Source organism: Dipodomys merriami, unplaced genomic scaffold, assembly GCF_024711535.1.
Source record: "Dipodomys merriami isolate MVZ:Mamm:240054 unplaced genomic scaffold, mDipMer1.0.p SCAF_183, whole genome shotgun sequence".
NCBI classification, from domain to species: domain Eukaryota; kingdom Metazoa; phylum Chordata; class Mammalia; order Rodentia; family Heteromyidae; genus Dipodomys; species Dipodomys merriami.
In genome coordinates this window covers 986,473-998,348 of record NW_027203193.1, presented here as the reverse complement: position 1 = coordinate 998,348, position 11,876 = coordinate 986,473, and the positions used below count along the sequence as shown (strand labels likewise).

The 11,876-nt window shown below is 38.9% G+C and overlaps 1 long non-coding RNA gene across 1 annotated transcript; it reads left to right on the top strand.

The window, feature by feature from the left end:
- The first annotated feature begins 6,442 nt into the window (after positions 1-6,442).
- LOC138830080 (uncharacterized) lies at positions 6,443-10,887 on the top strand. Its single transcript, XR_011372857.1, has 3 exons — positions 6,443-6,524; positions 8,728-8,800; positions 10,083-10,887. It is a non-coding gene; the product is annotated as an uncharacterized lncRNA (long non-coding RNA).
- Positions 10,888-11,876: the final 989 nt, after the last annotated feature.

Below are 11,876 nucleotides of genomic sequence, written 5' to 3'. Positions count from 1 at the left end.
CCTAATCTGAGGCTAATGGGTGTAGAGGAGCACCTAGAGACAGAAGTTAATGGTCTAGTAAATTTGTTTAACAGGATCCTAGCAGAGAACTTCCCAAATACCCAAAACGATAAGTCTATTCAGATACAAGAGACTTTTAGAACAACAAATAGACCAGATCAGGATAGGACATGCCACAGTCACATTATAATCCACACAGGGTCAATTCAGACCGAGGAAAAGTTCCTTAAAGCTGTCAAGGAGAAAAGATCAATTACCTATAAAGTGAAACCAATTAGAATCACCTGAGATTTCTCAGCAGAGACAACTAATGCTAGAAGAGCCTGAAATGATCTATGCCATGCCCTAAAGACAACTATCAAACAAGAATACTGTAACCAGATAAACTATCCTTCATAACCGAAGATCAAATAAAAACATTCCGTAGCAAAGAAAAATTGAAACAATACATCTCCACCAAACCAGATCTACGAAAAATTCTTAAAAATGTGCTACACATAGAAAACCAACTAGATCACAATAAAGGCCAAGCAACCGCACCCAAACAGAATCCAAAAAACATAGGAAGAACCAAGTAACCACAGCCATCAAGAATGTGGATAAAATGGCAGCAACTCCCAAATACTTCAGTCCTAAATCTCAACATTAACAGACTTAACTCTCCAATTAAATGACATAGACTGTCTACTTGGAGCAAAAAGCAACATCCTTCTATCTGCTCCTTTCAGGAGTCACATCTTGCCCGTAAAAAAAAACACATTTTCAATGTGAAAGGTTGAAACAAACTCTGCCAAGCAAATGGCCCTCATTACCAGGCATGGGTTGCAATCCTAATATTAGATAAAATAGACTTCAAATTAAAATTAGTGAGAAAAAATTAAAAGGTCGCTACATACTAATTAAGGGATCTCTCCTTCAGCAGGATATTACAATTCTAAATATCTATTCACCATACAACGGAGCACCCAAATTTCTCCAAGAAAAACTACATTCCCTCAAATCAGACATAGATCCAAAGACGCAGGCCGAAATTTTCTTAATAGAGACCCAGACACACAACAAATCTAAGAAGGTTTGGACAAATGGGATTCCATGAAATTGCATAGTTTCTGCATGGCAAAGGACATAGCTAGCAAGATCAATAGAAAGCCAATGGATTGGGAGAAGGTCTTCACTAGCCATACAACAGACAAGGGTCTCTTATCTGAAATATATCTGCAACTCAAAAAAAAATAAACTCCCCAACAACAAACCTTCAAAGAAAAAACTTCCCAATAAATAAGTGAGCTAAAGACTTAAAGAGAAACTTCCCTGAAGAGGAAAGAAGGATGGTCAATAGACACATGAAGAAATGCTCAACCTCTGTAGCCATAAAAGAAATGCAAATCAAAACAGCATTGAGATACCACCTCACCCCAGTTAGAATGGCTATAATCAAGAAGGCTAATAACAACAGAAGCAGTATGGAGTTTCCTCAAACGACTCCACATAAAGCTCCCCTATGACCCAGAAATCCCACTTTTGTTCATTTACCCAAAGGATCACAAACAAGACCATACTAAAACTACCAGCACAACTATGTTTATTGCAGCCTTATTTATCATAGCTAAGATATGGAATCCACCCAGATGCCCCTCAGCAGATGAATGGATCAAGAAAATGTGGTATATATACACAATGGAATTCTATGCCTCCATCAGAAAGAATGACATTGCCCCATTTGTTTCCCCTATTTGTAATAACTAGTATATATCTGAGTCAAGCAGAAAAGGTCAGATAAGTTGATATTAGGGAAATGAACCCTAAGATATTTATTGAAATGTTTTTTTCTTTCATGCAATTTTTTCTAACACATTTATAAGATTATTTCTTTGTTGCTTTGTATGTGCCTCCCCCACTGTATAACACCTGCTTTCACTGTATTTGAGGTTGTTATCATTTGTGGAGGGGAAGGGAAAAAACAAATCGTTCAAATAGTCATATAGGTGGACTCATTGCAACGAGACATACATTATGTCAAAATCGAACTTTACAAATTTGGTGGGGTGGGGAGGAGGGTTGGGTGGTAGGACGGGGAAAGGATGAGATGGGAAGGGGAAACAAAGAAGGAGGCTACAATGCTTTATGAGAATTGTACTCATTGTCTTGCCCATGTAATTGTAACCCGTCTCTACAGTATTTTCACAATTAAAAAAAGTGCTCTATTTAGGAAAATGTTCCATGTAGTGGTGAGAAAAAAGTGAATTCTGAGGCTGCTGGGCGAAATATTCAGTAGTTGTCTGTTAAATCTAGTTGTTTTAGGCAGTTCTTTAGATCTGCAGTTTCTCTGTTGAGTTTTTGTCTACTTAATCTTAGTGTGGAAAGTGGTCTGTTAAAGGACCCAACAATTCTTTGTTTTTAATTTTTATTTTATTTATTTTTTATTTATTTTTGTGAACACACTGTACAGAGGGGTTACAATTACATGGACAGGATAATGCATGCATTTCTTAACAAGCATTGCAGCCTCTTCCTTTGTTTACCCTTCACATCCCTTCCCAGCCTCCCCCCCACCCCCTATCCAATCCTCCCTCCTCCCCTCCCCCCCCCAGGCACCACTTGTCTTTGGATCAATTTGAGATTTTGGGGAAAATAGTGTTTGTTGGATAAATTTCAGTGATCCATTATTTGTCGAATAGTATTTATTATTGTAATACACTCCTGAAAGAAAGAATTATCCCTTAATTCGTATGTAGTGTTCTTCTTTTTCTCTTCTCACGAATTTTTATTTGAAGTCTATTTTATCTGATATTAGGATTGCAACTCCCACCTGTTTATGGGGACCGTTTGCTTGGTAGATTTTGTTCCAGCCTTTAACATTGAAAATGTTTTTGTTTTTTTGGGCAAAATTTGACTCTTGAAGGCAGCAGATAGAAAGATGTTGCTTTTTAATCCAACTAGACAGTCTATGTCGCTTAATTGGAGAGTTAAGTCCGTTAATGTTGAGAGAAAGGACTAAGAAGTGTTTGCTAGTTTCTGCAATTTTATCCACCTTCTTGGGGGCTGCAGCAACTTGGTTCTTCCTATGGTTTTTGGATTCTCAGTTTGGGTGTTGTTCCTTTGCCTTTATTGTCATCTTGTAGGTTCTGTCTGTGTAGGACATCTTTAAGTACCTTTTGTAGGACCGGTTTGGTGGAGATATATTTTTTCAGTTTTTCTTTGCTATGGAAGGTTTTTATTTCACCTTTGGTTATGAAGGAGAATTTAGCTGTTTACAGTATTCTTGGTTCATATTTTGTCTTTAGGTCATGGCATGCATCATTCCAGTCTCTTCTTGCTTTAATTTTCTCTGCTGAAAAAATGAAGTTATTCTAATTTGTTTCCCTTCATAGATGATTGATCTTTTCTCCTTGACAGCTTTAAGGATCTTTTCCTTGTTCTGAATTGATCTTGTGAATATTATAATATGACAGTGGGATGTCCTGCTCTCTTCTGGTTTATTTGGGGTTCTAAAAGTTTCTAGTATCTGAATAGGCCTATCTTTTTGCATGTTTGGGAATTTCTTTGCTAGGATCCTGTTAAACAAATTTCCTAGACCATTTTCTTCTGTCTCTAGGTGCTCCTCTACACCCATTATTCTCAGATTATGCCTTCTGATGGTGTATTCCAATTGCTGAATATATCTAAAACTATTTATGGATTTGTCTTGTATAGTTGTATATTCTTTCTCTATAATATCTAGGCTGTCTTCAGTCACCAAGATTCGATCTTCTGCATGGTCTAATCTACTGTCAAGACTTTCTTCTTTGTTTTTTATTCATTTTCCTCTAATTGTTTGTCTTTGATGACTTCAAATGCTTTGCTGAAGCTTTGTTTTAGATCTCGTATGAGCTTCTTTACTTCCTTAACTTGGTCTTCAGTGCTTATTTTCAAATCACTTAGTTGTTTGGTTATGGTTTCCTTATATTCCCATTCCTTCTGTCAGGTTCCATTCAGCATTCCCTTTGTGGTCTCCCCGAATTTTTTCAGGTGTCTGTTTAAGGATTCCATGAATGCCTCTATTGATCTTTGTTTATTCTCGTCCCTCCCTTGCAATTCCTGTATTACTCATTGATTATATTCCTCATGTTCATGCAATTCCTTTAGTTCTCTTTGACTTTTCTCAGCCTGCTCACTCAATTCCTGACATTCTCTTTGTCTGTTTTCAGCCTGTTCATACAATTCCTGTATTTCTCTTTGAGTGTTCTCAGCCTGTTCATGCATTTCTGTATCAATCTTTGAGTAGCTTCCTCATGCTCATGAGATTACTGTACTGATCATTGGTTTGCTTCCTCTCTCTCCCTATCATGTTCACACCCAGTCCTTTGAAGGTTTTATTCATGTTCATTCACCATGTTTTCCAGTAATATTTATAGAGCTTTTGGGGAACCCTCCTCTGGAATACACATTATCTGTTCTGTCACCTGGTTATCATGAGTGGGAGTTGAGATACCAGGACCTGCATTTTTCTTGTGTTTTTCTGGCTTGTTCTGCCCATTTGATATGAAGTGACACCAGTTTTCTGCTAGAATACATTTTTCAAGGCATGCATCAACCAAAGTCCTGTAGTGGCACAGGCAAAAGTACGCAGATATAATCTAGTTCAACAGATACAATCTATTCAACATCAAACAACTATGGATTAATGGGCTAACAACAGCAAGGATGAATTTGGCAAACCAGAAATTATTATATTTAGGGACAAATGTGAGGAAAAATAGGATTAGAAGAATGTGGAGAGGCAAAAGGAGAGTGAATTTAACCAAGTTCTAATCTCAAAGAGGGAAATGGATTGGACAGAATAGTAGGAGAGAGGATAAAACAGACAAGAAAAATGGGAAAAACGAATATTTAAATTTTAAAAATGAATCTTAAAAATTATCTACGTTTAAGGTGATATTGAGAGAAGAAAAGGATACGATGAGAGGAGGGGAGGGATAGAAAGGATACATGAAAAACTAAAAAATAAAGATTCTCAAAAATTATATAGGTATAAAGAGATAATACTGCTATTACAGAATTTAAGGTTAAGAAGTTTTGAATTGAGTAATACAATTCTTGATTAAGTGTGTATACAATGGGGGTAAGGTTGGGGGTAAGGTATTGAAAAATTAAAAATTGAAGATTACCATTACTAACTTGCTAACTGCTGATTGTGCTTCTGTAAACTTGCTTACGCTAGCACTGACCCTTCCTTCCCAGAAATGAGTTAAGAAGTTTCAGAGACCAGATGCCGGCCCCAGAACAAGGTCAGTGGTCATAGATAAAGAACAGACAGTACGTGTTCCTCAGTTCCCATTTAGAAATACCCCAGACAGGACCTTGAGATAACGACCACCTGGCAAGACCCCACGCTAAGCCAAACGTCAACCAATCATAGACCTGTAACCATGTAAACCCCCCTTAAACCAACCATGAGCCAATTGTTTTACAAAGAGTGTTACAAAATTTCCCGCTTGGCAAAGTGATTGTTGGCGTATATGGTGACCTTTAAATGGACCAATCATGGGATACTTTGTGTTAAGCATTAATCTTGTGGGTTTTTGCCTTTAGAAAGGCTTGTAACCGCTGCTCGGGGCTCTCTGACTGACCGGGGCAGAGAGTCCATTTGCGCTAACGTCAAATAAACTCCTCTTGCTTATTGCATCTCCCAGCCTGGATTCTGAGTTTCTGGGGTGCCCTCCCATTGATGAAAGTATCCTAGGGGATTAGGGTCTTTTATTTGATGCATTGGCCAGGAACCAGGCGCCCCCAAACCCCAGATTCCAGGACCGGCAAGAGGTAAGATAGAGCTCTTGTCTTGTGTGTTTGTCACTTTCGTTTTGCGTTCTGGGATCCAAATCTGTATTTGGACTAGGGGGAAAAGCAGACCTGCCCAGTACCCTAGTCCCGCCCTGGAGCCCTGCTCCAGGGTCCTCTGAATCTGTATTTGGGCCAGAGGGAAAAGCAGACGTGCCCAGTGCCCTGGTCCTGCCCTGGAGTGCTGCTCCAGGGTCGTCTCGAGGAAGGAAGAGATCCAAGTGTCTCTCTGTTCTGGGGAGTTAAGGCACGGCTGGCCACTCCCATCTGTAATTTCCTTCCTCATCTGTATTCACTTGGTTGCCGAGCGGCATCTGGTTCTATCTGTCTCTGTTTAGTGTTAATCGTTTTTAATGTGTGTTTTGTATTCTCTATAGAGATGGGACAACAAGTGAGTCCCCTCCTAGGACACCCCGAGACCCTGTCCTAGTTCGTTTGAAAACAAAAACTGCTGGTTCTGCTTTTGTAACTTGCTTGTTTGTCAATTATGAAGCTGCCACTGACCACCTGCAAGTGGCCCCAGTTAGATCTCAGCCTTGGGCCTTGGCTCAGGGGGGTCTGAGCGTGGGGGAGAACCTGTCAGTCTGAGGGGACGGCTGCTAGGGGTTTTACTTTTCCTTTGCCCCAAGATGACTGGGAATTCTCCTCTGCCTTGGAAGGCCCCTCAGTCAACGTCTGCAGGAATCTAAAAGAAAAATCCTCCGGAGGTGAGTAGGGGGTGTTGAGTCCCCTGGTAAGCGAATGGTGGTGAGATGTAGCCCCATTCACTGAGTCTTGATTTTGTCTTTGTGGCCACTTGTTTGTCTTGTTTACTTTAGTGTGTGTGTTTGTTTTATGTTTTCTGGGGTAGGGAAGTTCTGGGTGAGTGTGGCAGGCTCACTCAGCAGACTCTGGATTCAGCTTGCTGAGTGGTAGCAGCAAGGGTTCTGGTAGGAATGAACTTGGGCCCATTAGTCCCCAACTCAGCCTTCAGTTTTTGTCTATTTCTGTTTTAGAATTGGTACCAGTTTTAAATGTGGATCCTTGTTTTTTGTGTTTATCTGTATTTTTGTTATTTATTTATTTAAACATCTCTGGGAGAATAAAAGTTCCAGCTGGGCTAGTTTGGTTCCCTTCAAGCCTCAGGCTGCATTTTCTCCTTGTGGAGGCTGCCGGCAAGGAGGGTGTAGAAGGCTGTGTGCCTGGTTTGGACTTTTTCAGCTAGTCCTAACAATGTAACAATTTGTGAAGTGCTCTTGTCTAAAATTGGATTAAAAAAATCTGACTAGTTTAGTTTTAGGTGACCCCCTCCCCCAGCTCTCCTCCAACAGAAGGGATTCAAGAGACTAATTAGTGAATTGCCTTGCTCTGGGAAAATAAAGCCCAACAAAGGTACCTAGTTTAAAAGAAATATTGTCTTAAATTTTTGTTTAAAAACTTTAAAAGGTGTACGTATGACTGATTTTGATTTTTTCGCGCTTTAAGATCTGTGTGAGTGTTTTTTGTGTGTCTGTGAACGTGTTCAAAGATAAGAATTGTCAGCATGCTGTAACAATTGGATGAGTTTAAATTTAAAAATTCAAAAGGTTAATCCTGAGAGTGTGTTTCTATTGATATCTGTCTAAAGGCCTGCAAAGGTAATTTAGGCATTGTTGGGATCATTAGAGATAACATTCCTAAGCCATCTAGAAAGATGCTTTTGCAAACCAGAGTGTAACTGTTTTTTGTTTGTCTGTGATTGTGTTCAAAGATAAGAATTGTCAGCATGCTGTAACAATTGGGTGAGTTTAAATTTAAAAGTTCAAAAGTTTATGAGGTTTGGACATTAACAAAAATGTTTAAAAATTTTTCACATTGTTTTAAATGGCTCTTTAAAGTTTCTTTAACTTGCAAATTAGAAAATCTGGTATTTTAAAAAACTAATGTTTTAAATGCATAAGACTGTTTATACTGTAATCAAGTTATCTGGCTTAACAAAAATGCATTGGCTTTTTGGGATCTAGTTCCCTCGGCTAAAATTTGGGGATAAATATTAAAAATTTAAATATAAAGGTTAGTTTAACACCATCAAAGATATTACTTTTTCTGTCTGTCTAAAAACTGTGTATTTCATTCGAAAACCAAGAGATAAGAAAAGGGGAAAAACTTAGAAGCCAACAGAGGACCTATCTTTAGGGGTGAGGGGTGAACAAGCAGAAGTTCAGTTCAGCTGGACATGCATGGTGGGACAAGCCCTGGGAATAGTCCACGCATGGTGAAAGAGGGCAAGCTGGCACAAACGCAGTTCATCTAAACCTAAAGAGTCAGATTGGGTGTGTGCCCATTCCATAGAAGTGGCTGAGTGGCCCATCTTTGTTCTCTCTTTTCCCTGCAGATAGACACTGAAAACATGATGGTTAAAATGAGTGATGTGATGATCTGATTAGTATTGCTAAAACTTCCCTTGTGTGTGTTAACATTAAAATTAGGAAGGCCTTAAAAAGAGGGTTAAAAAGTTATTTGTATAATGTGGCTTACTTTCAATTATGTTCTGCAATTAGGATGTTTTTAAAAGTTATAAAGGTGTTAAGTCTAGCTTTTTGGTTCAGTTATGATGATTGTTATTTTCGCATTAAGGAAAAATTGTCATTTGAGTTTAAAAATCTTAATGTGTATCTGTTATAAAACAAGCAGCCAAGAGGTAATGAGTGACACTTGGACTCAAGATTTCAAGGGATCTTTTCAAAATGCAAATAAAAACTGAGGTATACAATATTAAAAAGAAGATTAAAGGAGACTTAATAAATACGAAATGGATTTTTGGATATAAAGTTTAAATGTAAAATTGTTCTTAACATTGGCCTCAATGTACACAAAGAAAAAAGATTAGTATTATCAAAATGATTGCTATTCTAGTTTGCTCTTATAGGGTTTTTTTTTTTAATTTTCCAGCAAAGCCCAGAGCAAAGCACAGAGGATTCTTACAAGTTTGTTTGATGTAACTTTGACTCTTAATACGTTTCAGGTAAGAGCATGCTTAAAAGCTACTTCTATGTTGACAGCCTTGTTGCTTTTAATTGGAGTAAGGTGGCCTTTTATAAGACTCATTGATCTGCAAACTGGTTCAAAGCCAGCCCAGGCACAAAAAGGTCCCTGTGAGACTGTCACCTCTACTCAGCCAGCAGAGTGCTGAAAGAGCAAGCAGAGTTGCTTTGGGACTCATAGTGGCAGAGTACTAGCCTTGAACTGTACAGTTGAGGGACAGCACTCAGGCCCCGAGTTCAGGTGCAGCGACCAGCTAAAGGGAAATGCCAATGAGGCATTTATCCCAATGTGGAGAAGACACTGCTAGGACAAAAGCAATGGAGGAACATCTAGAGACAGTAAGCCACTGCTTGGATGGCAGAAATGTCAGATCCTAGAATCATTTCTGTGTGGCCCTTCAAAACTGGTCAGAGCTAGGAGGTCATGGGAGATAGTTTGTAAGCATGCCTAATGTTCATGACTACCTTGTAAGGGACAGGAACTTGCCAGTCCTCTGTGATAGTAAAAAATTAATGTTATAAAATGTGGGGGATAGTTTAAATCTCAACCCCTTTATGTGCCAAAAGCTCTAATTGGCAGCTCTAATTGAGCTGACACTAGTTACATGAAGTTCATCTGCTCAGGAAAAATTTTGTAAACCTGAGAGTGTATTTCTATTGATATCTGTCTAAAGGCCTGCAAAGATAACTTAGGCATTGTTGGGATCATTAGAGATCACATTCCTAAGCCATCTAGAAAGATGCTTTTGCAAACCAGAGTGCTAAACAAGCTACATTGCTGTAGCCGGAGAAAAGGTCTGTGCAGTTGTCAAAAGTTAAATATTGTTCTTAATGACATCTAACCCTGATAGCCTCTTTGTAAAATAGGCTAAGGTTATAGGTTCCTGGCTAAGTAAGATCAATGCCCCTGAAGTCAGCTTGAAGAAGTTACAGAAGATGGAACTTCGCCCTTCTACCCCCATTTTAAGATCAAGGGTCCATAGTCAGTTTTGAAAAAATGAGGCAAAATAGATAAAATAATTTTTTTTAAAAAAGGCATAAAGAATAGTGTTAATAGTTGTCGGTGTGCAAGGTGTGGAGACTGCATCTGTCAGAGATGGCTACAAGACTAAGCCTTCTGAGACTTCTGTGTCTATTTATAAAAATATCTGGTTAATAAAAAAGTTGTGATTTTGGTAAATTGTCCTGGACTATATTGTTTAAAGATCTTAAAAACTATCAGGATCAAAGTCTGCCAAGCCTATGCAATGTATCCTTAACCAGTCTGTGTAGGAATTTACAGCCCAGCATGAGGTATGACAGTCCCTTGGAGCCACTGAGAGACCCTACTGCTGCTGCTGCTGCTGTTGCATACCCTAATGGGTAAAGTTCGACGACGTCCTGACAACCACCTGGAGAAACTCCTTCCTGATTCCATGACCTGAGTCTGCTTCCTGGTTGACTGCTGCTAAATCTAAGATCTTGTGGGACATTCTTTTGGGTGATATCCAGAAACCCTCTCTTCCCACAGTGGATATTGGGGACAAGGATATCACTGGCTTGCTTGCCTTAGGTACTTCAGTGCATAGTGACTGGAAATCCACTCTATGGTCACAGCCTAGTTTGGCTCTGGTATGGTAATAACCTGAGTGTGTTATCAATGGAAGTAATACTCTTAGCCTTAAAATCTAGCAAGCTTCTCCAGCCCAGTGGTACCTTGAGGTTGTTCTGAGATAACTTGGTTTCACAAGCCACAGGAAAAATTGGGAAGTTTTAAACTCTAGCCACAAAGAAGCTCAAGGAATTGTAACAAAGAGGAGGGTAGTAAAGAGAGTTTTGAGAAAGGAATTGGGGAAAAAATGTCCTCTTTGGAGAAGAAAGGATTTAAAAAGTAAGGATTGTCTTTAAGACAAACCTCAGAAAGTTCAAGTATGTAGCAAATGGTAAAGAAAGCCTTGGAAAAGGAATTGGATAAATTTAAAAATTGTCTTTAAGACAAACCTCAGAAAGTTTAAGTATATAGCAAATGGTAGGAGTATGTTGCAAATGGTATACTCAACAGATTGGTATCTTTTGTAAAAGAAAAAAAATCAGCACAGTCCGTTTATTAGTTCTGAGATAATACCAAGCACTGAGAAAAACTGACACCCCACAAGATAATATAGAGACACCATGAATTTTAAGATTAAAATTAGTCGAGAGAAGAAGGGGGGAATGAAAGATAAAAAATTGCCCATTACCATTACTAACTTGCTAACTGCTGATTGTGCTTCTGTAAACTTGCTTACGCTAGCACTGACCCTTCCCTTCCCAGAAATGAGTTAAGAAGTTTCAGAGACCAGATGCCAGCCCCAGGACAAGGTCAGTGGTCATAGATAAAGAACAGACAGTACGTGTTCCTCAGTTCCCATTTAGAAATTCCCCAGACAGGACCTTGAGATAACGACCACCTGGCAAGACCCCAAGCAAAGCCAAATGTCAACCAATCATAGACCTGTAACCATGTAAACCCCCCTTAAACCAACCATGAGCCAAATGTTTTACAAAGAGTGTTACAAAATTTCCCGCTTGGCAAAGTGATTTTTGGCGTATATGGTGACCTTTAAATGGACCAATCATGGGATGCTTTGTGTTATGCTTTAATCATTTGTTTTTTTTTGCCTTTAAAAAGGCTTGTAACCGCTGCTCAGGGCTCTCTGACTGACCATGGCAGAGAGTCCGTTTGCACAAACATCAAATAAACTCCACTTGTTTATTGCATCTCCCAGCCTGGAGCCTGAGTTTCTGGGGTGCCCTCCCATTGATGAAAGTATCCTAGGGGACTATGGTCTTTCAGTCTAATATTTGATGACGGCATATATCTGAGGATGAGCAGAACAGCAATTAAGTCACACAAAAAAGAAGGAAACAGAAGAAAAATGAAAAGAATGAAAAAGAAAAAAAAAAAGGAAAAAAGGACCAAAAGGTCAGTAGAGATTTAAACAAAGCACACACACACACATATACACCTAAAATAAAAAATAGGAGGGGAGAAAAAAAGATTAATAGAAAACAATTTTTTTAAAAAACAAAAAAACA